The sequence below is a fragment of the Gopherus evgoodei genome, chromosome 8, assembly GCF_007399415.2.
Source record: "Gopherus evgoodei ecotype Sinaloan lineage chromosome 8, rGopEvg1_v1.p, whole genome shotgun sequence".
Classification (NCBI taxonomy): Eukaryota; Metazoa; Chordata; order Testudines; family Testudinidae; genus Gopherus; species Gopherus evgoodei.
This window is the reverse complement of record NC_044329.1, coordinates 42,265,782-42,290,757: the sequence shown is the minus strand read 5'-3', so window position 1 is coordinate 42,290,757 and position 24,976 is coordinate 42,265,782. Positions and strand designations below refer to the sequence as shown.

The 24,976-nt window shown below is 44.3% G+C and overlaps 1 long non-coding RNA gene across 4 annotated transcripts in view; it reads left to right on the top strand.

Moving 5' to 3' along the window:
• The window catches only part of LOC115655967, a 39,635-nt gene extending 16,803 nt beyond the window's left edge, over positions 1-22,832 (top strand). For 3 of the 4 annotated variants that reach the window (XR_004001553.1, XR_004001551.1, XR_004001550.1), the window contains 2 exons: positions 9,862-9,939; positions 21,630-22,832. This is a non-coding gene — a long non-coding RNA (uncharacterized LOC115655967). Of the gene's footprint in view, positions 1-9,861; positions 9,940-10,648; positions 10,689-21,629 lie in introns of those variants that run through there. The other variant, XR_004001552.1, reaches the window with a different exon arrangement.
• Positions 22,833-24,976: the final 2,144 nt, after the last annotated feature.

Below are 24,976 nucleotides of genomic sequence, written 5' to 3'. Positions count from 1 at the left end.
GGGCTGGAGCATATGACTTATGAGGAGAGGCTGAGGGAACTGGGATTGTTTAGTCTGCAGAAGAGAAAATATGAGGAGGGATTTGATATCTGCTTTCAACTACCTGAAAGGGGGTTCCAAAGAGGATGGATCTAGACTGTTCTCAGTGGTAGCAGATGACAGAACAAGGAGTAATGGTCTTAAATTGCAGTGGGGGAGGTTTTGGGTGGATATTAGGAAAAAAGCTTTTTCCCTAGGAGGGTGGTGAAGCACTGGAATAGTTTACCTAGGGAGGTCATGAAATCTCCTTCGTTAGAGGTTTTTAAGGTCAGGCTTGACAAAGCCCTGGCTGGGACGATTTAGTTGGGGATTGGTCCTGCTTTGAGCAGGGAGCTGAACTAGATGACCTTCTGAGGTCCCTCCCAACCCTGATATTCTATGATTTTATAGCCATAGTGGCTAGGATGGTGTTTTCTGGAAGATTGTAGTTTCCTCAGGAAGTAAGTGGTGTCTTGAAGGTAGCTGGGAATGCTGGTAGCGTAGGGCTTGAGGAGAGAGTTCACAAAGCCAGACAATCCTGCTGTCAGGGAGCCAATGCTTAAGATGATGGGGCATCCAGGATTCCCAGGTTTATGTATCTTGGGTAGCAGATACAATACCCCTGGTCGAGGCTCTATAGGTGTGTCTGTGTAGATTTGCCATATACATAAGCACACTATGATACTGTAGTGCTCCCTCTGAGGGAAGCTATCTATTGTAACAGTCCTTTTGTCACATTTGTGATAGCAAAATTAAACACAAACCTCATAACTTGCTCACATATTGAACGTTCTAGTACACGCCCTTAAAATCTATGTAATCATGTATGACTTAACACCAACTATTCATTTTTTTTTTTTCTACTAATTGTTAACTTGCTTGGGAACGGAGGTATTTTCGTTGGGTTTGAGAGGGTTGTTCTTTCATGCCTGTGTCTTGTGTCTCCTTGCAGGCAGGTTGATGTTGGAGCAAATACAAGTCTTGTAATGACAGGTGAGGGTATCGTGGTGTTTTGAGAGTTGCTCCAATACTATCAATTGCTCATTGATTTGTGTTCCTGATGTGTCCTACTGATCAAGTCTCATAGCAGGATGTATTTCACTGTCCTCCATGTCTGTTCATTGTTGGGCACGTGGATTTGTGGTTTCTGTGAAACATGCTCAGCCACTGCTACATTACAGGAGTGAGGGTTTACCTGTAGCTTGCTCCAGAGGCATAATTTGTCTGGAGGAAATGATTTGATCCTTACAGGTTCTCATGGTTGTAGTTCTGGGAGGTCTTTCAAAGTACTTTACAAAGGAGGTCAGTATCATTACCCCATTTTTTAGGTGTGGAAACTGAGGTTCAGGGATGTGAAGTGACTTGTCCAAGATCAGCCAGCAGGCCAGTGGAAGAGAGAGGAGCAGAGTCCAGGTCTGCTGAATCCCTGCCCAGTGCTCTATCCCCTAGACCACACTTCTTTGCACATCTTTCTTTTTTCCTTTCCACTGTGATCAATGGTTGTAATGCTGGAATTATAAGTACCAGGCTACACATGTCTTCACATCAAGCCTTCTACCAGGCTGCTATTAAGGTTGGCTTGCCACATATACAGCTTTCTTTAATACAGTCTTAGCAATTTTCACTGCCAGTTGGGCTTTGCCATTTGACTGGCTGTGACACATTGAGTACGTGATGGGACTGAATTCCCATTCCTTGGTAAATTGTATAAACTCACTGCAACGTAACTGAGGTTCTCTGTGTGAAATGACGCTGTCTAGGATCCCATGCCTGCTGAAATGCTGCATTGCTTTGTTTGTGGTAGCAGTTGTGCTAGTGTCTAAGAGTTCATCTAGATCCAGAAATCTGAATAAGTACTTTACAATAAGGAGATAGTCTTTGTGGTTTGCTGTAAAGTCAATTTCTACTTTACAAGGCGTGTTGGGGAAGCTGAGTATTTTACTTGTTGCTATTGTTTTTGTGTTTTCTGCTTTGTCCTACATTTCCCCACATGTATCACAACTGCTCATCAGGCCTCTGGTCAGAGGCAGTGTGGCCCAGCAGAGACAGCACTGGACTGGGATTCAGGAGATTTGAATCATATTTCCAGCTCAGCCACTTGCCTGCCAGGTGACTTCAGGCATCTCGCTACACCTTCCTGTACTTCAGTTTCCCCATCTGTATGATAGGGAAAATGATGCTAACCTCCTTCGTAAAGGGCTTTGAGATGTAGTCATGAAAAGCGCTACACACGCACTGTGTATTATTGTTATTGGTCATTTTGCCAGTATATCATCTCTGGTTTTTCAGATACAGGTTCAATTCCAGAATGGCTCTGCTGTATTCTCAAGAAAACTTTGTTGTCAACAATCTGGCTATTATGATTCCACTGCCTTTATGTATGAAGCTGTTGTGGCCCCTTTTTGACCCAAGCTGCTTTGGGGCCCTGGGGATGTTCCAGTTGGTAGTGGAAATTGATGGTACTGAAAATAATGTTATGAGTAATTTCTTATCCATAAGTTTGGACATTTTTCCAACAGGCTGACTTTGTTTGGCCTGGGTGTTGTGATTACAAGTTGCTATATGGAATATGGTGACAAGCTTAAATTCAACCAAATGTACTGCCAAGAGACAATTAGAGGAAAAATAGGCAAAAAGCCCCTATGCAGAGAAACGGGTCAAGGTGACCTGGTCAAATTTGCACAGATATGCATAATCAGTGGTAATAAACCCATCAGAAGAAAGAATAACCAAATGAAATTAGCAAAGGCAGCAAAAGTTACATGCCAATTAAAGTTAATGCATGCATATTATGTTACATGTAATAATATTCATCATATCAAATGTTTTTGGAAGATAAATAATAAATATGTAATTAGCATGTTTGATAAAATATGTTGGGTGGACAGGGTAGTTGGAGTTCATAGGAGACATCTATCCTGACCCCATGTACATCCCAGGAGAAGGTAACTGGCCATTAATCTTTTTCTGTATGTCTGTCATTTCTTACCTTTAAGTAGTAATACTAATTGTCATTGCAAGGAATCTTCTGTATACATAAAGGTTTGAATTAATAAATCAGATGGTACACATTCTAGTCTGAGACATTCTCACCAATCATGGGAGTCTGGTATTTTCTTCAATGCAGTTTTGTTTATTTACAAGACCATAACAAAATCCTGCGTCTTTGGATGCAGATGAATCATAGCAGGAAATAGCTTCTTTGGCTCAGAGCACCAAGAGCACTCTTTTCAGCCTGCAGCCCAGTCCATAATCCTCTCCCAGGTTTTTTCCGGGGTCAGCCACCATGCTTTCACCAGATCCATTCCTGGTTTTTCTGTTCTGCCCACCCCACCTGCAAAACAGTATTTAGCCAAAAGCTCCTGAGTGAATTTACTTATTCCTTTTGTCTTAGGCACGCGCTTTGCTTAAAGTTATGCTTGAAGGTGAATGTGTTAACCCCAATAGGGTTTTAATTCAACCCGTATCAAGGCTTCGCCCATGACAGTATGCTCAACTCAGCTCAATAATTGCAGTAGTCTTGAGAAGCATGTGGGATTTCTCCCATAGGCATGACTGCTATATTTGGGTGGGTGGGGGAACATTGAAAGCAGTTCCCTTGGCTCATTGGTTCTCATCCTGCTGCCTGGGGTTGAACCCAGGCTATCAGTGCTGGGAGTAGGCTGGCTTACCAGGGGAGCCCCAGCTGCTGCTGCTGAGGGATGCTGCAGGCCGGGCTCCTGCTTCCCTTCATAGACTCATAGACTTTAAGGTCAGAAGGGACCATTTTGATTATCTAGTCTGACCTCCTGCACATTGCAGGCCACAGAATCTCACCCACCCAATCCTGTAACAAACCCCTAACCTATGTCTGAGTTATTGAAGTCCTCAAATTGTGGTTTGAAGACCTCAAGCTACAGAGAATCCTCCAGCAAGTGACCTATGCCCCATGCTGCAGAGGAAGGCGAAAAACCTCCACGGCCTCTGCCAATCTGCCCTGGAGGAAAATTGCTTCCTAACCCCAAATATGGCAATCAGTTAAACCCTCAGCATGTGGGCAAGACTCACCAGCCAGCACCCAGGAAAGAATTCTCTGTGGTAGCTCAGATCCCACCCCATCTAACATCCCATCACAGACCACTGGCATACTTACATGCTGATAATCAAAGATCAGTTGCCAAATTAATTGCCAAAACTAGGCTATCCCATCATACCATCCCCTCCATAAACTTAGCAAGCTTAGTCTTAAAGCCAGATATGTCTTTTGCCCCCACTACTCACCTTGGAAGGCTGTTCCAGAATTTCACTCCTCTAATGGTTAGAAACTTTTGTCTAATTTCAAGTCTAAACTTCCTAGTGTCCAGTTTATATCCATTTTTCTTGTGTCTACATTGGTACTAAGCTTAAATAATTCCTCTCCCTCCCTAATATTGACCCCTCTGATATATTTATAAAGAGCAACCATATCTCCCCTCAGCCTTCTTTTGGTTAGGCTAAACAAGCCAAGCTCTTTGAGTCTCCTTTCATAAGACAGATTTTCCATTCCTCGGATCATCCTAGTAGCCCTTCGGTGTACCTGTTCCAGTTTGAATTCATCCGTCTTAAACATGGGAGACCAGAACCGTACACAGTATTCCAGATGAGGTCTCACCAGTGCCTCGTATAATGGTACTAACACCTTCTTATCTTTGCTGGAAATACCTCGCCTGATGCAGCCTAAAACCGCATTAGCTTTTTTAACGGCCATATCACATTGGCGGCTCATAGTCATCCTATGATCAATCAATACTCCGAGGTTGTTCTCCTCCTCTGTTACTTCCAACTGATGTGTCCCCAATTTATAACTAAAATTCTTATTACTCCTTAAATGCATGACCTTGCACTTTTCACTATTAAATTTCATCCTATTACTATTACACCAGTTTACAAGGTCATCCAGATCTTCCTGTATGATATCCCAGTCCTTCTCTATGTTAGCAATACCTCCCAGCTTTGTGTCATCTGCAAACTTTATTAGCACATTCCGACTTTTTGTGCCAAGGTCAGTAATAAAAAGATTAAATAAAATTGGTCCCCAAACCGATCCCTGAGGAACTCCACTAGTAACCTCCCTCCAGCCTGACAATTCACCTTTCAGTATGATACATTGTAGTCTCCCCTTTAACCAGTTCCTTATCCACCTTTCAATTTTCATATTAATCCCCATCTTTTCCAATTTAACTAATAATTCCCCCTGTGGAACCATGTCAAATTCCTTACTGAAATCAAGGTAAATTAGATCGACTGTGTTTCCTTTGTCTAAAAAATCTGTTACCTTCTCAGAGAAGGAGATCGGGTTGGTTTGGCACGAGCTACCCTTTTGTAAAACCATGTGTATTTTGTTCCAATTACCATTGACCTCAATGTCCTTAACTACTTTCTCCTTCAAAAATTTTTCCAAGACCTTACATACTACAGATGTCAAACTAACAGGCCTATAGTTACTCGGATCACTTTTTTTCCCTTCCTTAAAAATAGGAACTATGTTAGTAATTCTCCAGTCATATGGTACAACTCCCTGAGTTTACTGATTCATCAAATATTCTTGCTAATGGGCTTGTAATTTCATGTGCCAGTTCCTTTAATATTCTTGGATGAAGATTATCTGGGCCCTCCGATTTTGTCCCATTAAGCTGTTTGAGTTTGGCTTCTGCCTCGGATGTGGTAATATCTACCTCCATAGCCTCATTCCCATTTGTCATGCTACCATTATCCCCAAGATCCTCATTAGCCTCATTAAAGACTGAGGCAAAGTATTTGTTTAGATATTGGGCCATGCCTAGATTATCCTTAATCCCATTCCATCCTCAGTGTTTAGCGGTCCCACTTCTTCTTTCTTTGTTTTCTTCTTATTTATATGGCTATTGAACCTTTACTATTGGTTTTAATTCTCTTTGCAAGGTCCAACTCTTCATGGCTTTTGACCTATCTCACTTTATCCCTACATGTTCTGACCTGAATAAGGTAGCTTTCCTTGCCAATCCCTCCCATTTTCCACTCCTTTTAGGCTTTCTGCTTTTTCTTAATCACTTCTCTAAGATGCTTGCTCATCCAGCTTGGTCTAAAACTCCTGCCTATGATTTTTTCCCCCTTTCTTGGGATGCAGGCTTCTGATAGTTTTCTGCAACTTCGACATGAAGTAATTGCAGGCCTCCTCCACCTTTAGATCCACAGTTCTTCATTCCAATCACTTCCCTAACTAATTTCCTTAATTCTTTAAAGTTAGCCCTTTTGAAATAAAAAACCCTAGTTCCAGATCAGTTTGAACTGAATTAGCTCATGATCATTCAAACTAAGGGTGTCCCCTACAACCATTTCTTCTATGAGGTCCTCACTACTCACCAAAACCACATCTAAAATGGCATCCCCTCTTGTTGGTTCTTCAACTACTTGGTGAAGAAATCCATCAGCTATCACATCCAGAAAAATCTGAGCCCTATTATTATTACTAAAACTTGTCCTCCAGTCTATATCTGGGAAGTGTAAAGTCTCCCATGATCACACAATCCCCATTAGTGTTTACTTCATTAAAAACATTAAAGAGGTCTCTATCTATATCCAGATCAGATCCCAGCGGTCTGTAGCACATCCTAAGCACTATCTCAGGGGAGGCTCTAGTAGCTTTCTTTCCCAGTGTGATTTTTGCCCAGACAGACTCTGTCTTATCCATTCCATCACTTCTTATTTCTTTACAGTTAACCTCATCATTGATATACAATGCTACTCCACCACCTTTGCCTTTATTTCTGTCTTTCCTAAATAGCACATAGACTTCAATACCCGTACTCCAGTCATGACTACTATTCCACCATGTTTCTGTTATCCCTATAATATCCGGTTTTACTTCTGCACCAGTAGCTCTAGTTCCTCCATTTTGTTACCTATGCTCCTCACATTAGTGTACAAACATCTTAATTTTGCCATTTGGTTTCACTGACGTTCTTTACCCAATTAGGCACAGACATTCTACTACCAGTATCACCAATTATACTGGGATCTATACTACCCTTAGTCCTTATGTCCATTCTCCTGCCCATGGCTGCATCCTCCCTTAGTTTGTTTTCTCCCTCTCAGTGTTGAATTCTAGCATGAAGATTACCTGGACATCTCCCAACCTTCTCCCCCAAATTCCTAGTTTAAAGCTCTCTTAATCAGTTGTGCCAGCCTCCATCCTAGAAGTCTATTTCCCTCCTTACTCAGATGAAGTCCATCCTGAGAGAACAGTCCTCTGTCCATGAATGCTTCCCAATGGCCGTACATCCCAAAGCCCTCCTTATAGCACCACTGTCTGAGCCATCTGTTGATCGTCATAATCTTCTCATACCTTTGTTGCCCTTCTCTAGGAACAGGCAGAATCCCACTGAAGATCACCTGAGCCTCGATTTCCTTAAGCGTTTTCCCCAGTCTGGCATAGTCTCCCTTCATACTTTCCACCTAGAATCTAGCCATATTATTTGTTCCCACATGAAGGACAATCAGCGGATTCTTTCCCACTCCCATTAGGATCCTTTTCAGCCTCAGGTCCAATCCCATATCTTAGCACCCGGCAGACAGCATATCCTTCTGTTCTCCGGATCAGCTCTAGTTACAGGCCTGTCTATTCTTCTCCGTAAGGAGTCCCCAATCACGTAGACCTGCCTTTTCCTGGTGACGATGTGATTCTCCAGTCTATCCCCTGTTCCCTCTGGCTGCAAGTCCTCTCGATTTTTATTGTCCCTTGCAGTCCTCTGCAACCCATCCCGTATCCTCCTGGGGCTCACATTTGGTGTTGTCTCTATTGACTCTTCCCCGCTTCCTATAGGACTAGCTCCTTCTGTCTTCTTCCTTGCCCTCTCACCTTCGACCACCTGCTGTGCCCTTCCTTTATTTTCCAACTCTGCAAACCTGTTCCTGAGCTCTATTTCTCCTTCACTGGCCCGTCTTTTCCTTTGCCTGGTTCTCTTAGTCACATGCTTCCGCCATCCACTTTCCTCACCTAGCAGTGTCCCCTCAGAATTCTTTGGTCCTGTTTCCATCTGCAAGTCTGAGCTTATCCCTTCAGCCGCCTCATGTCTTTGCTCCATCATCCGCTCGAACCCTCTTCTACACTCTACCAGAGTTTCCACCTGCATCTCCAGTCCTTGGATCTTTTCTTCCATCAGCTTTATCAGGCGGCACTTCATGCAGATGAAACTCTTTTCAGGTACCCCCTCCAGGATCATGTACATGCCGCAGCCTCCACATCCAGTCATCTTCACTGTGTCTTTCACTGCTGCCTCTGTATCTGTCATAGCCTTCCCACCTAAATCCTGTTAGTCCAGGAAACACACATCAAAACAAACCCCCAACAGGCAGCAGAACACCTGCAGACCACCACCCACTCCCTTCATTAGTCTGTCAGTTCCTCTGCCTAGGTCTCTAAGTCTCTCCCGCACACTCCCCCGTAAACTCCCACTGAAACTCCCCCGTTTACAGCTCTGTTTACAGGGGAGTGTGCCACAGCAGCGCTCTATGCCGCTGCCTGCCTGACTGGCTGGCTACCTTTTATAGGATACCTAAGCAGAGAAACCCCGCCCCCTAAGCAGGGCTCAGCTTCCTTCCCCATCCCCCTCCCCTTTCCTCCCCACACTCCTACATGCCTCTGCCTGATTCCCCTATGCTCTTCTCTTCCCCTCTCCCTATCCCATCCTCTTTCTTTCCCACTGCCTTTCCCTCCCCACCTCACCCTCCTTCCCTCATATCCTGAACCCCCAATCCTCCATGCCCTTACCCCCCTCAGTTGTACAGAAAACAGAGTGGTGGCCATATAGGGCATCCAACACACGTAAAATGGGAAGACCAGCACTAGGACCCAAGAGGTGGTGTCCAGCTGCAGAGACGAGCACTCAGCAGGAGAAGCAGCTCTACCATCCACTCTGCTCCTGGCCCAGGCCTCGGGGGAGGGGTGGAGGAAGGAGGGGCATTGCCCTCCTCAAACAAACTACACCGATGGGTGTCTGGCTGTTCTGACAGCATGACACACCAGTGCTGATAAATCTTTGTTCTCAGATTCTTTCCAGACCCTGCCTCGAAGCTGGCACATAACTAGCTTGGTTGATGCTTTTTATGTCTGTTTTCTGTATTTCTGTTAGACTGAGGCCTAGTCTACACTACAATTTTAGGTCGAATTTAGCAGCGTTACCTCGATTTAAGCCTGGACCTGTCCACACAACAAAGCCCTTTTTTCAACTTGAAGGGTTTTTTAAATCAATTTATTTACTCCACCTCTGATGAGGAAATTAGTGCTGAAATTGGCCTTGCTGGGTTAAATTTGGGGTAGTGTGGATGCAATTTGATTGGTATTGGCCTCCAGGAGCTATCCCAGAGTGCTCCATTGTGACTGCTCTGGACAGCGCTCTCAACTCAGATGCTCTGGCCAGGCAGACAGGAAAAGGCCCACGAACTTTTGAATCTCATTTCCTGTTTGGCCAGTGTGGCAAGGTGCAGATGAGTGCAGATCTCATCAGCAGAGGTGACCATGATGGAGTCCTAGGATTGCAAAAGAGCTCCAGCATGGACCAAACGGGAGGTATGGGATCTGCTTGCCGTATGGGGAGATGAATCCGTGCCTTCCAAAAACCAGAGAGGCAAACGGCTGCTCTGGATCAGAGCCCCAAACATGCTGCTTCTATGATGAGCTGCATGTCATGCTAGGGCGTACAGCCACCACTCCCCCAACCCTGTGCTTTTGACTCTGTCAATGGAGAATCACGCATCACAGAAACGGGTTTTTTGGGACGAGGAAGATAGTTTCTTCACTTTCTTGCTGTGAGCTGATTTCCCCAACAGCCAAGATATGTTTTTCAGCCTGGACACTGGAGCCAGTAACCCTCGAACCCAACCAAGACGTGCTCCCAGACCCTGAAGACAGAGAAGGGACCTCTGGTGAGTGTACCTTTGTAAATATAATACATGGTTTAAAATCAAGTGTGTTTAATGATTAATTGGCCCTGGCATTCGCGGCCAGTACAGCTACTGGAAAAGTCTGTTAATGTGTATGAGGATGGAGCGGAAATCTTCCAGGGACATCTCCATAAATCTCTCCTGGATGTACTCTCAAAGGCTTTGCAAAAGGTTTCTGGGGAGGGCAGCCTTATTCCGTCCGCCATGGTAGGACACTTGACCACACCAGGCCAGTAGCATATAGTCGGAAATCATTGCATAACAAAGCATGGCAGTGTATGGTCCCAGTGTTTGCTGGTATTCAAACAACATCTATTCTTTATCTCGCTGTGTTATCCTCAGGAGAGTGATATCATTTATGGTCACCTGGTTGAAATAGGGTGCTTTTATTAAGGGGACATTCAGAGGTGCCCGTTCCTGCTCAGCTGTTTGGCTGTGGCTGAACAGAAATGTTCCCCGCTGTTAGCCACGTGGTGGAGGGAGGGGTGACGCATGAGTGACCTCTCACACCAAACCAGCAGGCCCTCAATACAAGAGGCAAAAGGAGACCTTGTAACGAAAGCACATGTGCTGTGTAATGTGAACAACAAGGTTTAACGTGAAAGAGTGTACCCATTGTTCTCTAAAATGTGTCTTTTTAGCTATCACTCTCTCTTTTCCTCCACCAGCTGCATATGTTTCTCCTTTGCAGAGGCTCATGAAGATTAGAAGGTGAAAAAAAATGCACTTGAGATGAAATGTTCTCTGAGCTCCTGCTGTCCTCCCACACTGACAGAGCACAGCAGCATGTGTGGAGGCAAACAATGTCAGAGTGCAGGAAAGCACAATATGAATGTGAGGAGAAGTGGCAGGCTGAAGATGATAGGTGGTGTCAGCTTGCTGACAGAAGGCAAGAGTTGATACTCAGGCTGCTGGAAGAGCAAACTCATATGCTCCAGCGTATGGCTGAGCTGCAGGAAAGGCAGCAGGAGCACAGACCGCCACTACAGCCCCTGTGTAACCAACAGCCCTCTTCCCCCAAGTTCCAGACCTCCTCACTCAGACACCCAAGAATGGGGGGGGGCCCTCCGGCCACCCAGCCACTCCACCCCAGAGGATTTCCCAAGCACCAGAAGGCTTGCCTTCAATAAGTTTTTGTTAAGTGCAATGTGGCCTTGTACTTCCCTCCTCCCCCACCCCTCATGGGCTATCTTGGCAGTTAGCCCCCTATTTGTGTCATGAATTAATAAAGAATGCATGAATATGAAGCAACTATGACTTTATTGCCTCTGCAAGCGGTGATCGAAGCGGAGAGGGGAAGGGGGCTAGCTTACAGGGAAGTAGAGTGAGCCAAGGGGGGAGGTGGTTCATTAAGGAGAAACAAACAGAACTTTCACACCATAGCTTGTCCAGTCATGAAACTGGTTTTCAAAGATTCTCTGATATGCACCATGCCCTCCTGTACTCTTCTAACCGCCCTAGTGTCTAGCTGTGCTCAATCAGCAGCGAGGCGATTTGCCTCAGCCTCCCACCCCGCCATAAACATCTTCCCCCTTACTCTCACAGATATTGTGGAGCGCAAAGCTCGTATAATAACAATGAGAATATTGGTTTCGCTGAGGTCTATGCAAGTCAGTAAGTTGTGCCAGTGCAGTTTTAAATGTCCAAATGCACATTTCTACCACCATTCTGCACTTGCTCAGCCTATAGCTGAACAGCTCCTGACTACTGTTGTCATAAACCGATAGCTAAGGGTTAATGTTCTTTTACCTGTAAAGGGTTAACACAGGGAACCAAACACCTGACCAGAGGACCAATCAGGAAACAAGACTTTTTCAAATCTGGGTGGAGGGAAGTTTTGGGTGTGAGTTCTTTGTCTTGGGTCTGTGCCCTCTCGTCTCTGAGAGTGATTTTTCTATCTCCAGGCTTTCTAATCTTCTGTTTCCAAGTTATAAGTACAAGGATAGTAAGACAATAGGTTTATATTGTTTTTGTATTTACATGTGTGTAGCTGCTGGAATGTTTTAAATTGTATTCTTTTTGAATAAGGCTGTTTATTCATTTTTTTTCCTTTAAGCAATTGACCCTGTATATTGTCACCTTAATACAGAGCCTATTTTTAATGTCTTTTTCTTTCTTTTTATATAAGGCTTTCTTTTTAAGATCTGTTGGAGTTTTTCTTTAGTGGGGACTCCAGGGAATTGAGTCTGCAGCTCACCAGGGAATTGGTGGGAGGAAGAAGTCAAGGGGAAAATCTCTTTGTGTTAGATTTACTAAGCCTGACTTTGCATACCCTCTGGGTGAGGGGGAAGAGAGATTAGCTCTCTCGGTACTTGTGTTTCAAGGACTGGAAGCAGGGAATCTCCTAGGGTCGTCCAGGGAGGGGAGCCTGGGAGGAAGTAACAAGGAAACAAGGGGAGGGGGTTATTTCCCTTTGTTGTAAGACTCAAGGCATCTGAATCTGGGGGTCCCCCAGGGAAGGTTTTGGGGAGACCACAGTGAGCTAGGCACTGTATAATTCCTGGCTGGTGGCAGCAATTACCAGGTCCAAGCTGGTAACTAAGCTTAGAAGTTTTCATGCTAACACCCATATTTTGGACGCTAAGGTCCAGATCTAGGAAGAAATGTTATGACAACTGTCCAAGCTGCCTGTGTATGGCTTCATGAGCCATGGCATTAAGGGGTAGGCTGGGTCCCCAAGGGTATCTATAGGCCTTTCAACATCCCCAATGGTTATTTTCTGATCTGGGAAGAAAATCCCATCCTGCAGCTTTTGAAACAGACCAGAGTTCCTGAAGATGTGAGCGTCATGTACCTTTCTTGGCCATCCCACGTTGCTGTTGGTGATACGTCCCTTGTGATCCTCCACTGCTTGCAGCAGCATTGAAAAGTACCCCTTTCGGTTTATGTACTCGCTGGCTTGGTGCTCTGATGCCAAGATAGGGACATGGGTTCCATCTATCGCCCCACTACAGTTAGGGAATCCCATTTCAGCAAAGGTATCCGCTATGACCTGCACATTGCCCAGAGTCACTATCCTTGATATCAGCAGCTCTTTAATTGCGTTGGCTACTTGGATCACAGCAGCCCCCAAAGTAGATTTGCCCACTTCAAACTGATGCCCAACTGACCGGTAGCTGTCGGGCATTGCAAGCTTCCACAGGGCTATCGCCACTCGCTTCTCAACTATGAGGGCTGCTGTCATCTTGGTATTCTGGCACTTCAGGACAGGGGAAAGCAAGTCACAAAACTCCATGAAAGTGCCCTTATGCATGCAAAGGTTTTGCCGTCACTGGGAATCATCCCAGACCCGCAACACTATGCGGTCCCACCAGTCTGTGCTTGTTTCCCAGCCCCAGAATCGGCATTCCACAGCATGAACCTGCCCCATTAACACCATGACGTGCGTATTGCTGGGACCTATACTTTTTGAGAAGTCTGTGTCCATGTCTGTTCTCATCACTGTGCTGCCGTCGCCTCCTCGCCTAGTTTTGCTTTGTCAGCTTCTGGTTCTGCATATACTCCAGGATAATGTGTGTGGTGTTTACAGTGCTCATAATTGCTGTGCTGATCTGAGCGGGCTCCATGATCCCAGTGCTATGGTATCTGGGCTGAAAAAAAGATGTGAAACAATTGTCTGCTCTGACAGAGGGAGGGGCAACTGATGACATGGCATACGGGGAATTAAAATCCACAAATGGGGTGGCTTTGAAGAATAAACACAAACTGTCACATAGAATGGCCCCCTCAAGGATTGAACTCAAAACCCTGGGTTTAGTGGGCCATTGATTTCACAAAGAGAGGAAGCAAATGAATACAAAACAAGTGAGGTCTGTTTCTAGTTTTGAGCCACTCCATCTATCTTTTACATCCTTAGGCTGGCAGCAGACAGTGCAGTCTGACTGCTAGCTATCATCATCTCCCGGGTGCTCGGCAGAAGATGCTGTATTATGACTGCTAGCCATCATCATCTCCTGGCTGCTTGCCAGAAGACAGTGCAGTAGGACTGCTAGCCATCGTCATCTCTTCAGTGCTTGACAGATGTGTGTGACCTGGATGAGCCACTCCCATGTCTGCCCGGGCGCCCCGATTGACCTCACCTAGGTTGGTTAAAAGAGCACCCAGGGGTACAATAACAATGGCTACCCATTGTAACACACCATCTGCTACCAAAAGGCAATGAGCTGCTGCTGTGTAGCAATGCAGTCCCACGTGACAGAACCCAGGAGACTTACACTGACAGTCAGCTGTGTGGGCTCCATGCTTGCTGTGGTATGGCATCTGCAGAGGTAACCCAGGAAAAAAGGCATGAAAGGATTGTCTGCCATTGCTTTCATGGAAGGAGGGAGGGGGAGCCTGATGACATGTACCCAGAATCACCCACGACACTGTTTTTGCCCCATCAGGCATTGGGATCTCAACCCAGAATTCCACTGGGCAGTGGAGACTGCAGGAACTGTGGGATAGCTACCCACAGCTGCCCACAGCGCAATGCTCTGGAAGTCGACACTAGCCTCGGTACTGTGGATGCAGTCCGCCAACTTTATGCACTCTGAGCATTTTTTGTGGAGACACACACAATCAACTGTATAAAAACAATTTCTGAAAAACTGACTTCTATAAATTCAACCTAATTTTGTAGTGTAGACCTACCCTGAGATAGTGAGATGTGGCACAAACATGAGACAATGTGCACTGGGCACATACCCATGCAGGTGTGGGAACAGAGGTGGTTTTGTGTCACCTTTATGTTGCCAGATTCTATCAACCCCTAAGTAGCTCTAAGATGGACAGTGGCCATAAAGGGTTGTCCAGCAGCCAGGGAATCCCAGAGGGCAGTGATGATTTGCCTAAGGCATCTTTTTTTTTCTTGCAGTGGGGGCTGGGATGGAGTTTGGTATCTTAGCTATAAGCCAGCTGGGATTCCCCTATCTTGGAAGAATCCTTATCTGGTTGGATTTGCTGCCCTTTTGTATCTCTTTAGTGTGGGACAAAGAATATGACCCATGACATCTCTGTTGCCATGACCTGCTTGTGGTCTGCCCTGGCTGATTCTGGATCCTGCAGCAGAGGGAGAATTTGTGGCACTTTGTGTCACCTCAACTGCTCCCTGGCAGACTTTGTACACCTGGAGTCCTGCCAACCCCCTCCATAATCTCTTTGTTAAAAACCTTTCACTACAGTAATTATTTTTATACATGGCACAGTGCAATTTCCAAAGTGTATTCAGACTTCTTGGATGCCCTTTCTTAGGTACCACACTGCCAGACCGTAATGATTAGCACATCCAGTGACCTTTTCATATGTTGCTTTCATTATGTTTTACAAAGGAAATTCAGAATCATTATCCCTATTGCAGAAATAGGGAAAAGCCAGCCAGCATTTCACAGCAGTGGTTCACATTTCTGCCAAATTCTGCAAAAAGAACAGGAGTACTTGTGGCACCAAAAGGCCTGGTCCACACTACACAGTTAAATCGATTTAAACAGCATTAAATCGATTTAACACTGTACCCGTCCACACTACAAGGCACTTTAAATCTATTTTAAGGGCTCTTAAAATCAATTTCTGTACTCCTCCCCAACAAGAGGAGTAACCCTAAAATCGATATTACTATATCGATTTAGGGTTAGTGTGGATGGAAATCGAAGTTATTGGTCTCATTCTTTTATTGTAGCTACCCAGAGTGCACCGCTCCGGAAATCGATGGTAGCCTAGGACCATGGACGCACACCACCGAATTAATGTGCCCTAGTGTGTACGCATAAAATCGATTTTATAATATCAGTTTTATAAAACCGGTTTTAGTAATTTTGATTTTATGCTGTAGTGTAGACGTAGCTTTAGAGACTAACAAATTTATTTCAGCATAAGCTTTTGTGGGCTACAACTCACTGTAGCCCATGAAAGCTTATGCTGAAATAAATATGTTAGTTTCTAAGGTGCCACAAGTACTCCTGTTCTTATTTCTGCCAAGTGCATCTTTGTATTTGTCAGTCTCTAACCTTTTATCAATACCTAGCACAATTCTACACACTCATAGCATGCATAGTCTTAGGAGGGATGGGTGGGGCCTGGTCCACACTACAGCGTTAAATCGATTTAAACAGCGTTAAATCAATTTAACGCTGTACCCGTCCACACTACAAGGCACTTTAAATCTATTTTAAGGGCTCTTAAAATCAATTTCTGTACTCCTCCCCAACGAGAGGAGTAACCCTAAAATTGATATTACTATATCGATTTAGGGTTAGTGTGGACGGAAATCGAAGTTATTGGTCTCATTCTTTTACTGAGCTACCCAGAGTGCACCGCTCCGGAAATCGATGGTAGCCCAGGACCATGGATGCACACCACCGAATTAATGTGCCCTAGTGTGGATGCGTAAAATCGATTTTATAAAACCAGTTTTATAAAACCAGTTTTAATAATTTTGATTTTATGCTGTAGTATAGACGTGGCCTGGGAAGCAGTCAGGGACAGTCTGCCTTTGGAGTTGGTAGTAGGAGAATATCTGTAATGCTTTTTTACATTTGTAATAGGAAATGAGGGCACCCTCCCCCCACCTCTTCTCCTGTTATTGAGAAATCCTCTGCAAAGCTTTGCCTGGTCAGGTCAGTCTGGCCTCAGAGGACACTGATTTCTGTGCTTTCCTCCCAATTTCTTATAGCTGTCAGGTCAAGGATTTCCGACCCCTTCTGGTGTCCAAGGGGTGGGCATGGAAAGAACAGGCAGACCCTACTGCTGGCAGGCTCCGGACCCTGGGCTTGTACGCTCAGTCCCATGGGTGTAAGACAAATGGTTGCTTTACTATAATACTAAAAATCACTATAATACTAAATTAAATACAGTTTGGTGTTGGTTTTGAGCCCAACAACCTTCCCCACCACCCAGCGATTTCTGCCATTGTGCTTCCACTGCTCCAGCCTTCCCTTTGCTCCCCAGGGCTTCCCACAGACCCATGCATTTCAGTGGGCAAGAGAGTAAGCAAACACTAATTGAGAAGACTGAGTATCTGTCTATTCTCAGCTCAGCTCTGGGGTCCATGACTCTCTTCAGTAACTGCTGTGGTCAGGGAGTCTAGCTGGCTGCTCTCTCACCCCGGTCTCTCTGGCTGTGACAATTGGAAAAGGACTGCTATACACTCTTTTCTAGGCTAGAGCTCCCTGAACTGACACAGGCATCTTTTTAAAGGTGTGTAACAGCAGAAAAGAGAAGACAGAGGGGTTCACTTAATACCAGCTCTAAGGGCTGGTCTACACTATGGGGGAAAATTGATCTTAGTTACACAACTTCAGCTACGTAAATAACGTAACTGAAGTCGAAGTATCTAAGATTGAATTACTCACCGTCCTCACGGCGCAGGATCAATGTCCGCGGCTCCCCCTGTCGATTCCGCAACTCCGTTTGGCTTGGTGGTGTTACGGAATCGATATAAGCGTGTTACGGGATTGATATACCGCGTCTAGATGAGACGCGATACATCGATCCCCGAGCAATTGATTGCTACCCGCCAATACGGCGGGTAGTGAAGACGTACCCTAATAGAGTTAATATTCAATACAAAGAAATACCCAAATGTTCATCAGGATATCAAGGCAGGTCCTTGCAGCAGCATCAGATAACTTCCATATTCTTCTATGCCTATCTGTTGGTGAAACAGGCCGCATGATCCGTCCAGGCATTGTGTATGTGCTCTTGCAAGTTGACTACACATCATGAGTCCTTGGCTATGCAGACTCATATTCATTAACCAACTGAAACACATAGCTAATATTTAGTTTACAGCTAATCGAGCCACCATGGATTCATCATTACTTAAAAAAATAGTCTCCTTTCACTTGTCACAAAGACACTTTCAGAAATGGATCATTCTGGGGCAAGGCAGAGAGGGTCTGTCCAATGTCTAGGAACCTGCTCCTCCAACTTACTATTTGTTAGTATATGAAGTAGTCTGGATTCTCTGACTACTGCATCATGTCTCTTATCCTCCGTGCAAGGTCTACACTTAATGTGCAATTAAAGGCAAGCTCAAAGGAAACCTCCACTTATCTTAATCCTGTTTAAAACAGATACAATGTATATTACAGAACTGCAATGGCAAATATAGAGCTATATCGGGGGGGCCACTTTAATTTTAAATCTTCTTTCCAATTTTTTTTGTTTGAGCAGGAATTCCCCTTGCTGCTCCTCAGCCTAAAATTTTTTGGAAGTTTTGTAAAATAGCGAGCAGCTATTTTGGTATGAGAAGTGTTGGATTGAAATTCTCTTATTCAGCAAATGGATTGAACATATCTTTATTAAGGCAAAAACACTCAGCAAAACACAGTTACTCACAAGCTCACTGGAATGAGCTCATCACAGTTTCCTCCAGCACCAGACCATACAGCTTCAACCTTTCTTTGTTACACAAACTTATTTATAACTTTTTGTTATGTTTTTCATATACATTTGCATTAGTCTCTCATTTCCATGTTAGCTCTCTTGCCCTTTCAGTACAGGGTTAGTGTAAGTTCAGACCAGTCTTTTCTAGATTTTAAGTTATTTTATCTTTTCTTTTTCTCATAAACACAGTTACCCTGCAGTTTCTCACACAGGTGCAACACTAAACACGGTCTCTCTGCAATTTCTTACACATGCACAGTTCTTATGCTTACGCTGTTAAAAATCAGAACAAACTCTTAAAATCCACAGGATTCTGTCTGGCCTAAATCTGCTTTGCTCTCATCAGGACTCATATTTTTGTTTTCTTGTGTATGTCAGATCTAAACAATAGTATTGCAGAAAGGTTTTCTTCATTCTTACAATTCTAAATGTATAAGTACACAAATACAACATTAAGACAGTACAGTTTTAATACATTCAGAAAACTCCATAATATTGTGACTATAGAATCCCTAATCCAGCCAGATGTATATCCCATTTATATAGATGTTACATACAAGTAAAGTATGTTAGAAGAACATTATTGAAGATGAAAAGTCAAGAACACAATAGTTAGGAGATGCTAAAATTCTAACAAAAGGAAGAAAGGAGAGCAGCAGAATATGGACCCTGGACTTCAGAAAAGCAGACTTTGACTCTCTAAGGGAACTGATGAGCAGGCTCCCCTCGGAGGCTAATACGAGGGGGAAAGGAGTCCAAGAGAGCTAGATGTATTTTAAAGAAGCCTTATTGAGGACATAGGAACAAACCATCCTGATGTTCAGAAAGAATAGCAAATATGCCAGGCGACCATCTTGGCTTAACAGAGAATTTTTCAGTGAGCTTAAAGACAAAAAAGGAAGCTTACAAGAAGTGGAAACTTGGATAGATGCTTAAGGAGGAGTATAAACATATTGTTTGAGCATGCAGGAGTTTAATCAGAAATGCTACAGCATAGTTAAACTTGGAGCTAGCAAGGGATGCAAAGGGTAACAAGAAGGGTTTCTACAGATATGTTAGCCATAGGTGCGGACTCCTTGGGTACTCCGGAGCTGGAGCACCCGTGGGGAAAAATTGGTGGGTTCCCCTCTCGGCTCCACCTCTGCTCTGGCTCCATCTCTTCCCCTGAGAATGCTTCATACCAGCTTTCCCCCCTAGCTCCCAGTGCTTGTGCCGCAAAACAGCTGTTTTGTGTGGCTAGAAGAGGGGTGGAGAGGGAGTGCGATGTGCTTGGGGAAGAGGCAGGGCTTGGGCAAGGATTTGAGAAAGGGATCCAATAGGGGCAGGGAGGGGGCGGAGTTGGGGCAGGGAATTTGGGAAAGGGGTTGGAATGGGGGCAGGGTGGGGCAAGGGTGTAGATGGGGCAGGGCAGAGGGCACGCGAGCACCCACCGGAGCTGGGAAAAGTTGGCGCCTATGATGTTAGCAACAGGAAAAAGGTCAAGGAAAGTATGCGATCTTTACTGAATGGAGGCAGGGGCGGCTCCAGGCACCAGCGCTCCAAGTGCGTGCCTGGGGTGGCAAGCCGCGGGAGGCGCTCTGCCGGTTGCCACTAGGGCGACAGGCAGGGTAGCTTCAGCGGCTTGCCTACGGAAAGTCCACTGATCCTGTGGCTTCTGTGGACCTCCTGCAGGGGTGCCTGTGGAGAGTCTGATGGTCCCGTGGGACCAGCAGACCCTCCATGCTTGGGGTGGCAAAATGTCTAGAGCTGCCCCTAAATGGAGGAGGCAACCTAGTGACAGATGATGTGGAAAAAGCTGAAGTACTCAATGCTTTTTTTGCCTTGATCGTCTCAGACAAGATCAGCTCCCAGACTGCTGCACTGGGCAACACACTTTGGGGAGGAGGTGAGCAGCCCTCAGTGGTGAAAGAACAGGTTAAGGACTATTTAGAAAAGCTGGACATGCATAAGTCCATGGGGCTGGATGCAATGCATCTACGGGCGCTGAGGGAGTTGGCTAATGTGCTTGCAGAGTCACTTTGAAAACTCATGGTGCTTGGAGAAAGTCTTGGACAATTGGAAAAAGGCAAATATAGCGCCTATCTTTAAAAAAGGGAAGTCTGGAAAAGTCCACAATGCTAGGAACTCAGTTTTATTTACCTTAACAAATAAAGGAACGTTACTCCCAGGATCACTATGGACATTATTGGTGTGGAGATTGCTGGCTTATCCTCTGCCGCCCTGTCACAGGCCACTTGGACAGTAGAAAGGCACTATTTAACTACCACCTCAGCAGTTCCAGAGTGACAGTACAGTGAGTATATTGTAGAATAAATTGGAAGCTGCAAAAACAAACAAGCAAACAACCCCATGCCAAAGGCTATGTTTATACTTTCGCATAATTGAGGACTGGGCTGTGCTGGACACACCTATAGAGCATGATACACATACATTACCATGTTCACACTCCCACTGAAGATATGTGATGTTAGTGCTTCCATTTCAGCAGTGGTATCCCAGGCTAATGTGTGTCACAAGGAGACATTCTAGGAACCACTTTGCTGTGTGCTGTTTGTACTGTCCCCTGCTGAGGGCACATCCTGATCATTTCCTCCCTCACTGTTGTTCCCTGCAAAAGTGGATGAAAGTAATGGAAATTAGTATAAGGGGCTTATAGCAATCAAACATTGGCTCCTCCCTCAACCTGTTAACCCACTGGTCACCCTAAGACCCGCCCACTGAGATATTACTTCCAGGGTCAAAATAGATACATGCCCTGAAACAAGGGGTGTCATGTGAACCCTCTAAGAACTCTTCCCATCACCCTCTACCAATCATAGTGCACCACCACCACTCTGTAAGTCTCAGTGCCATATGGAAGAGGCCATCTCATTTCAAGAATGTGTATTTTAGAAATGAGAGCTTCCCAATTTGTTTTAGCTCTGAGGGTTTCAGCCACCTGCAGAGAAAGAACTACATGAGCTAAAGTTCCAAGGAGGAAGAGGGGAGAGAGCGGCTGAGAGGAGCCCTTTGGCCCAGCCGTTGCTAGATACATTGGAACCCAACCCTGAAACTTAAGAATTCATGAGGAAGACCTATGATTGGAATGGCCTCTTGTTGTCCACCACTATGGAGGAAGCTGAGGAGGCTTTTGGGAGTCACTGGTGGACAAGTTGAACGGAAAACACATCACTCACGTAAATGAACAATTAAGAAGTGACAGTCGAGGATGATGTGTAATGGGGTCAGGAACCAACCCGGGAGTGCATAAATCTAAAAATAAGCAGTGGGGGCTTACAATTGTTTCTTTTATGAAAATCTCTTGACAGGTCAACAGCGTCTTTCTAGAGAACCTGGGGGCCCTGGACAGCGTTGCATCAGACGAGAAAGATGAACCGGACCTGTCTTGTTTTTGCTCAACACCAGTCCTGAGGGCTGTGCCATGACTGTGAGACTTGAACTTCTGAGGCTATAAACTGCAAGCTCCAGGACCCCTGTGCTGAACTGTGTTTTAAAAGTTTTTTGAACACTATTGCCACAGATTATGCAATGCAATAACTGTGCTTAACTCAAGAACATTTAGCACAAGGGGTGACCTTGGTAAATGTTGTGCAATTCGGTCGAGACCCTGACAGTATTTTTTTAAAAATGACCAAACTGGAGGATGTCTGCTCAAAGCATTATACTGATCGTCTGGGCTGCACAAAAAGTTACAGAGCCCTGCTTAGGAAAAAACATTTGTAAGAAATCTAAAAAGATTAAGTTAGAGAACGGTGAGGGAACAAACGTGATATAAAACTTGGTGCCTATAACTAGCTGTATTTCTGTTAGAAGGTCTGTGTGGCGCTTAAATAAGATAAATATTTTTATGGAGCATCCTGGTTTGTTGTCAAGGAGATGTATGTCTTTTAAATAAATACAAAAATAGTTTGTGAGAACCTAGCTCTTGTGTCTTTGTATAAAAGACTCATTTACAGCAAAAGCTGAAAGGTGTGTAGTAGACTCTTGTGGGGGGAAAAAAACAAAAAATGCATTTAAAATAAAAGCAAATAAAAAAGCTTCTATATTATATATAAAACGGGGATGTTTGAGTACAATAGAGCTGTCTCCACCTGTTGAGCTGATGGTTTAAACATACCCCCACTGAATAGCAAGGATGATTCCTTTGCCTTAAGGAGTCTGTAGTCCACCTTTGTTTCCATCAGTTTGATGGATGTACACCCACAGTAACGAGGTTGGGTGGAGATGTGAAGCTCTGATTAATATTAAATGAAATAAAACCTCAGGAGTTTGTAGATGCTATTGGATGGTTTAAATATTACCCCAGGAGGTGGTTGAACACTATGTGTCACACATTTTAGCGACTCATAGTCATTAAAAGTTTAAAATAATATAGTTACAAAAAGAATCAAGGCTCTAACCCCAAACTGAAATGTTTCAAGGGTTCACAACCTCTAACACACTGACATGCATCTGAAGAAGTGGGTATTCACCCACGAAAGCTCATGCTCCAAAACGTCTTTTAGTCTACAGGGTGCCACAGGATTCTTTGCTGCTTTTACAGATCCAGACTAACACGGCTACCCCTCTGATACTCTAACACACTGTGTCTCCTTTTGGAACCCTAACAGGATTTTAATTAAGTACCATGTTTTGTTTACATTCCTTTTACCCCTTTTCCAATACACACTGCACATGTCCTAGGAAATAGTTTAACTTCCATAACATTACAATTGGCTGCTGGAGAGGGGAACTTACAGGCTGCCACTCACCTATCCGATGCGATGCATCCGAGTCACCGGCACCAAGATGTTAGGGCGATTATTTCTTCACCCTCTCACTTCCCTAGTCCTTCTCCCATGAACGGAGAGCAATACCCAGAGTCTAAAGGTGCAAACAATTCAATGTTTATTGGGGTGAACTTCCAGCAAGCATGATTCAAGTTTCCTTCCTTAATGGCCCCCTTCCCAGCTCTGATACCACAAAGCCTTGCCTGTGTCCCTGTTCCTGTTCCCATCCCCTGTTCCCATTCCCCTTTTAGCAAAACATTATCCCAATTCCCCCGTCCCCAGTCCCCAGTCCCTCCCCCCTTCCTGATTGACAGCAGACTGTATCATAAAACCTGAGTGTTGCTTAGCTATTCCTTAACCAATCATTTTACTGAAATTTAACCAACCAACCTTAACATATTGTAAAATGGTTATTTAACCAATTGTCTACCATCTTCATTGGTTTACACCCAACTAAATTAATTATACAGCAGACAGAAACAATTACAGAACCAGAAAGAGACCATGCAAATAAACATACAAAACAATACAGAAGTCAGCATTTCACAACTACCTCTATACAGACATAAGGGTTTTCCAGCTGTCTATTGATAAGTGAGTTCTTGCCAGACAGGATGCTATCAAACTAAATTTACTTTTACATCTTTCAGGCTCTTCTCTTTCTCTGGAGGTGGTAGATCGGATCACCTCCCTAACAACTCCAGATTACCTTATTTCAATATGACTAAACAGGGCCTCTGCTTATAGATAGTAAATATGAAACTCCATGGTGCCATTTATACAAAAACACTTTTTAAATTATAACTGCAATTTGGAGCTGACCAGCAGAGGCTTTTTTTTTAAAAGTCATTTGTGATGTTGCACTCCACATCTTTTGTGGAAATATGCTTACGTATGTGAATATGACGTACCCAGAATATGCTTTATGCAAAAGTTCTCTTGTAAGGTATCATAATAAATGTTATAACTTACTGAATTTATTCCTCCTGTTTGTTTTCATTCTTGTATCTGAAGCTAGAAATATGAAGTATAACTCTGAGGCCCTATTGTAATTATGCAAATTGTGAGCCGTTAATGGTGGTTTAGAATCTTGATGGCTCCCTTTGACTAGGCCAATTGGTTGTAAAAGGTTTATTTACCTGCACGTCTTCCTGTGGACGCGTTGGCCAAACCAAGAAGAATGGAGATTGGGGGCGAGGGTCTTACAGTGACGTGGCTATGTCACATGATATTGGAATCCATCATAATCCTGGTACTTTTCCATTGATAAGGCAGGGGTGAGGACGAGCACAGATAAAAGATTCCTGCCTTGTGCCAAAGGTATAAAAGGGGTGGCAGGGAGCAGGACAAAAGAGGCTGCCCGTCATGAGAAAACGCCTGCTTACAACCTGACCACCTGATGTCTGCTGGATCTAACAAAGACTGTACCAGGGGAAAAAATTGGTCCCAAACTAGAAAGGAGTCTAGTCTGTGAAAGGAGATTATTGGAACATCGTTGAGGGTGAACTATTACCTGTAATCAGTTTCTTAATGTATTAGGCTTAGACTTGAGTGTTTTGCTTTATTTTTCTTGGTGATTTACTTTGTTCTGTCTGTCGTTACTTGAAACCAGTTAAATTCTACATTTTATACTTAATTAAATCACTTTTGTTTATTAATAAACCCAGAGTAAGTGATTAATAGCTGAGGGAGAAAACAGCTGCTCATATCTGTCTATTTGTGATGAAGAGGGCAGACAATTTATGAATTTACCCTGTACTTAAGCTTTATAAAGAGTAAAACAGATTTATCTGGGGTTTGGATCCCATTGGAAACTCCTTTTTATTTTTTCGTTCATGCAAGATCTCGTGGTTAAGCCAAGGTGGTGTTTTGCCACATTTTCTATC